At 36.0% G+C, this 6,000-nt stretch overlaps 1 protein-coding gene across 1 annotated transcript in view; it reads left to right on the forward strand.

Moving 5' to 3' along the window:
* Nucleotides 1-6,000, forward strand: part of FAT4 (FAT atypical cadherin 4) — a 177,520-nt gene that overhangs the window by 98,213 nt on the left and 73,307 nt on the right. The window lies entirely within an intron of this gene.

Consider the following 6,000-nt stretch of genomic DNA (forward strand, 5'->3'; position numbering starts at 1 on the left):
TTACATTTTGTATATTCTTTATTCTCTCTCTCTTTTCTTTTTCTAACCCTAACATTTTGTATATTCTTGAACATAAAAATTTGGAAGTCAAAGAATATGAAAGCCTTATAGAAAAACACATAAAAAGTCATAACTGAATTTTACATTTCTGACTGCAATTGCTAATATTTTAGCAAACTTTCATACTTTGACCCAAATGACTATTTCAGATCTGTTTGACTTATGCTATATGATCAAGTTGAGATTTTATTTTTTAAATATGTACTTTGCATATGTTTGCTTTGTACTTACTACAAAAGCATTTGGCCAATTTTTCTTTCAAAAGCAGAATTCCCTGGCCTCTCTTCTAAGATCTGTTTATAAATACATCTATCTAATTAAAGTAGCATTAGAGACAACATTATATAGATGATCCATTTTTAAATAAATTGTTTGAAAAGTCGGTATCTGGTTTTCAGTTCATTGGATGCAACTAAATGTCCTATCCACAGACAAAACAAAGGGCAGTACCTTGGAAAGGAAATCGGTCTCTAATCCTAGAACATGACTAGTGACGTGGGCATAGTGACATTAATTTAGAATTTCCTGGTTCTTACTGATTTGGGTGATTAATGTAATATCAGAAGACCATTGTATCTTAACCTCTTCTAGTTAGTTTTCTTTCAGGAATATCTAGAAATATCACTTAGGAAGATATGTAAAACAAAAATATTATATGGGTTGCAATAAAAATAGGAAATTCTTCAGAATTTATTGAGCGTGGCATTTTAAAGTTTTCACCTCTTATTCAAGCATAGTTAAAATTAGATACATGGATATATCTAAATTCATGTGGCTTTAATACTAATACTGTTACTGCCACTATTACTAATTAGAACGGTAAGAACAACAATAACAGGCATTTGTGGAGTGGTTGGTATGTACCCAGACTAGACCTAAGAATGTGAGATACTCTTTTTCATGAACCTCAACCCAGGTGTATGGATCAGATCCAATTAGACAACTCTACACTGTTGAGGATAATCTGTATTTTTGGAGGTCAGTTTCTGTTATCACAACTTTTACAAAAGCGAGTTTACCTTTTCCTGTATATGAGTAGTTTAATATCATTCATACATTCTTTTTGTTGTTGTTGTTGCAGGGGAGAGATTTTTGCTATAGAGTGCATGCACTCACCAGAGAGATACTGAGAGAAAGAAAGCAAGAAATCACTCCCCAGGGTATGGCTATGCCACAATCCCTTCTCTAACATTTTTCTCTTGGGATTTTGGGCAAAATTCCAAGTGTATACACCCAGTGTGAGTTTCAACCCACCAGGTCTGGGACTTGAACTGCAGCTGACCACGTAGGAATCCAGTATCCCAACCACTATGTGACCTCATGGTCCCCACTCATACATTCTTAAGTTACTTGTCTCTGTAACTGTGTTCAACTTTTCCATACTGAAGAATTTTCTACCACCCTCTTTGTGATTTATTATGTGTTAAAGAGAGCCTATTGTTCATAGGATTGATTGCACATTTCTCTAGAATAAATTTCATTTACTCTCATAACTTAAGAGGTAGGAGAACTGGAAAAATAGCCAAAATGAAATTTTCTTTGTTAAAAATCTGCTGGAATATTCTGTGCACACATAAGCACTTATAATAACCATTGACTCTAAGTCACTTGTCATAGAATGTTTTTTTCCCTTTAATTGTGTTGGGTAAAAGTTTTAAGCTACATTTACCCATTGTTTTAGTTTTGAATACTTTTATCAGTGTAATTTCCTGTACCTTGACCTAAAATATAAGACACAGCTCCTATTCTTTCTGAGTTTCAGGGATAAAAATAAGACTATGCAAGGGCAACCTTGTTTATAAAAATTGCCAACTCAGTTACAATAGATAGTTCTCAAGCTATTTCACAAATGACATTACTTAGACATTTTTAAATTAACAAATTAATGTCTGATCAAAAGATTTCTGATTAAATAATATTGTCATCTTTTTAGATGAAGAAGTTTTATATGGAAATAAACTTAACAAATTTTGTTATAAGAATATAGATTCTCTGAGTTTAACCTTAAGCTAAATAATGTGATTGAATGTATAAAAAAATTTTAAAAAGATTTAAAAAATTTAGATTACATGATTATTTCATAAGTATAAAGCAGATCTTTTACTGTTATTACAAATAGGCAATATCTGTATTAATCTCAAGGCACCCATGCATACAGTCAAAACAAAATTATGTTTAGGAAAATTATTATTAATTGAAGAATTGTGGAAATACCCCAACTTTCTTATTTTTTTATTATTCTAGAAATTATATCCATCTAAAAATATTGGGGAGTCATATAAGAATGTTTTTATAATAAAATAATTGTCTTTTTGGCTGAATAAATATGCCCATAAGGGTTTGATGTACAGTGGAGACCGTTGCACTAGGGGATGTGTTTCATATTCCAGTGACTTAATAAAACTGCTTCACAGGGCTAGTCCTGTGAAGTCTAGTGATTAATGGAGCTGGATCTCCATGACTGACCACAGTTTGAATCCCAGCCCAGTGGCTTGAAAAACATGCCAAGCACATGTGTATGCATGTCCAAAATCCTAAGAAGATAGGGAGTGCTTTCTCTCTATATATATCTATATCTATATCTATCGATATCTATATATATTTGTCTCTCTCTAGTGAGCATACTTGCCCTCTGGCAATTAAAAAAATTAGGAAAAAACTGCTTCATAAAGATGAATGCTATCTGAAATTTTCCCAGATGTTGCAGCTGTGTAATAAGTGAACAAATACTAGTTCTTTATAGAAATAGTAAGAACATTTATAGATTGTGACTAAATGCATACATAGTACAAGGATACTACTTCTCTCTACTTTTAAAATACATTTTATTATATATTTGTACTTTATGTGTTAGACTAAATTATTTACGAAACTGAAATCAGACAACCACACATACATAATAAAACTGCCAGGAAGAATCAAGTAACCAAATGACTTTCAGAATACTGAACACCAGTGCTTGGCAATGAGGGCTCTTTTAAGTCTAGAGATTTGGTGAGCTATAAAATCCTACTACACCCAAGTTCCAACACTCATGAGTGAAATGTAGACTCTGAAAAATAATGCATTTGCTGCTTTTTTGATTCTGTTATTAATGCAAACTACAGAGGGAGAAAAATGGTCCAAGCTTCGTACTTATCAGGATAGACAGAAAGCCCATGTCCCAAGTCATTAATGAGACTTGCTGGGAATGAGACGTCCATTTCTCGGTAGTGAAGTTCATGTAGACAATTTCCATGGCTTGTAATCGCAACTGTTAGGTTTCAGTTCCTCAGATGAGGGCTATTTCATAGATAGTGTCACAATGATTTCTGAAAAAAAAAAAAATCCTATAGTTTTGGGCTTGTTTTCTCCAAGATACTTTGTTATCTTCAGTTCATTTTGAATATTGCTACCTAGATTTGAATATCAAATCACCTTTGCTTTTTTTTATAAAAATTTGTCAGAGGGCACATGCACATCCTGTGGGTGGGCAAGGAGAGAGAGAGTGAGAAAGCAACCCCCACCCCTACCCCCGGGAGCATAGCCTCACTACAGCCCCTTCTCCCCCATTTCTCCTTTTGGGATTGTGAACACACTCACATGTCTGGTGTGTTTCTCAAGTCACAGGATCTGGGACTTGAACTACCCAGTCTGCTACGTGGGACCCAGCCACTAATAACTTGGCCACAGACTGGCCCTCCTTTTTTATCATTCTAGTTAAAGTCTAATATTTATTGCTTCTGCTACTCATGCATCCCACCAAACATTTCCCCGTTATAGAAGAGGTGGTGCTGGTGTTTACAGTGAGCCCATAAAATCCTGGCGTCAGGTTCTGGTTTGGTCTTTGACTGGAGGAGGTAGTCTAGAGGGTGGCCTGAGGACATTCAGGTCCTTGATTTAACTGTTTGCATTCCTTTTGATTCAGGTAGCAATGTTAGGCCCACTCTTTCTTGCCATGTGAAATACTGTCTTCTGCTACCCATGCATCCCACCAAACATTTCCCCGTTATAAAAGAGGTGGTGCTGATGTTTTTGGTCTTTGACTGGAGGAGGTAGTCTAGAGGGTGGCCTGAGGACATTCAGGTCCTTGATTTAACTGTTTGCATTCCTTTTGATTCAGGTAGCAATGTTAGGCCCACTCTTTCTTGCCATGTGAAATACTGTCAGTATTTCTCATTTATTTAGATTTTTACATAAAATACTTTATATGCTATTGAACTAAATGTTATATCTCTGCTTGCTGATATTATTTTTTATTTAGCTGTTTTTGTAATTATGTTTCTCAGTGAAAATTATGTGTAAGCTTGGGCCTCAAAGGAATAGAAATTCAGTATTTACTGGTAGATTTTGTCATATGAAAGACAGAACATTTTCTTAGGAATTAATAAAAAGTGTGGCTGGCAGGTGGCATGGTGGTTAAGTGTGGACTCCCACATGGTTGACTGTAGTTCGAGTCCCAGGCTTGGTGGCTTGCTTTCTCACTCTCTCATCAAACTGAAGAAGAATAATTAATAAATACTTCTTTGAAAAGTGAAATTAATAAAAGATATTTATATACATACAGAGGCAAACAGAAACATATGTAATCAATAATTAAAAGCTCCAAAGAGAAGCTCACAGCAGAAGATTTTGAGGCTGCTGGGTCTCCATCCTTTCCTCTGGCCCAAAGATGCCATTTTGGTCCCCAGGCTATGGGAGCCCTCACTCCTCAGTCCCTTTGCCTGTAGGAGGAAGCCTTTTCCTCTGTGTCTGTCACCACTCTGTGCTCTCTCAAGCATTGAAATTGAGGTAGGTGCCTCCCCTTCCTAAGAACAGGGAGCAAGGAAAGAGGAGAAGCCAGAGAGAGAACCTGGAGTGTGCACCAGGCTTTGGGGATTAAGTTCTTCAGCCATTTAGGAAGGCATTAGGAACACAAGGAGTAGCAATAGGGAGCTTTGGGGAAACTTGGTTGGAGGGAAGTTGAAGTTTCATGACACTATTGATTTTTATCACCACAACAATTATCATTATCTTCTTAAATAAAAAAGCCTGGGGACACAGTTAAAAGAAAAAAAAAATTCCACCAACTGGCATGTGTGTGTGTGTGTGTGTGTGTGTCACACCAACTGGTGCATGGGGGGGATTTTTATTTTACTAAATCTGTAGTATTTTAGGATCAAGGGTGGATATAGACTGTTGACTTTGTTTTATCCATATCTTAAAATTCCTTTTTCCCAGGCCAGCCCTTGGCATGGTGGTTAAAGGGGCTGGATCGCACACGGCTGACTTTGTGGTTTGAGTCCCAGACCTGGTAGCTAAAAAATCAACTCTGTGCTTGTACAGGCATACCCAGAATCCCACAAGGAGAGGTGAAGGATAGAGGACTATGGCGCGATAATCCCCCGTGGGGGGCGTTTTCCACTTTCCTTCACTTTCTGTTTCTTTTCAGTAAGTGCGTGTACCCTCTAACAAATTAAAAAAAAATAAAAATAATACTACCTTTCCCTCCTGTGACTCCCATTAGCTTTATTTATTCATATTTGTCTTGATCTTTAGTCTGCTGAGTATTCTGAATCTTACAACCTTTACTTTTCTCAATCGTGAATAGTCTTTGAGTAAATTGTAAAAAATTAAAAAACACAACTCACGGTGAGAGAAAAATCCTACCTTTCAAAGATCTACTCAATCCTCGTTCATCCTAGAAATTTTTCGCAAGTAGGGCCTAAAAGTTTCTACATAAGTATTTTTCCTCTGCATTAACATATAGGCAAAGGATAGAGAGCATCAAATCACAGAAAAGAGTAATTGTGGCATTTTTAAGAAAAATAAATCCTACATGATACAGTAGACGATCCCATTCCTGAGGTAAAGTTTGCCTTTTTAAGGCGCTTGAGGAGGTTCAAGGAAAGATAAAAACTAGCTCACGTAGCTGTAGAATCCCAGAGAAGAGTATTTGTTTATAATTAATAATAATAATAA

Source organism: Tupaia chinensis, unplaced genomic scaffold (assembly GCF_000334495.1).
Source record: "Tupaia chinensis unplaced genomic scaffold, TupChi_1.0 Scaffold000362_1, whole genome shotgun sequence".
NCBI classification, from domain to species: Eukaryota; Metazoa; Chordata; class Mammalia; order Scandentia; family Tupaiidae; genus Tupaia; species Tupaia belangeri.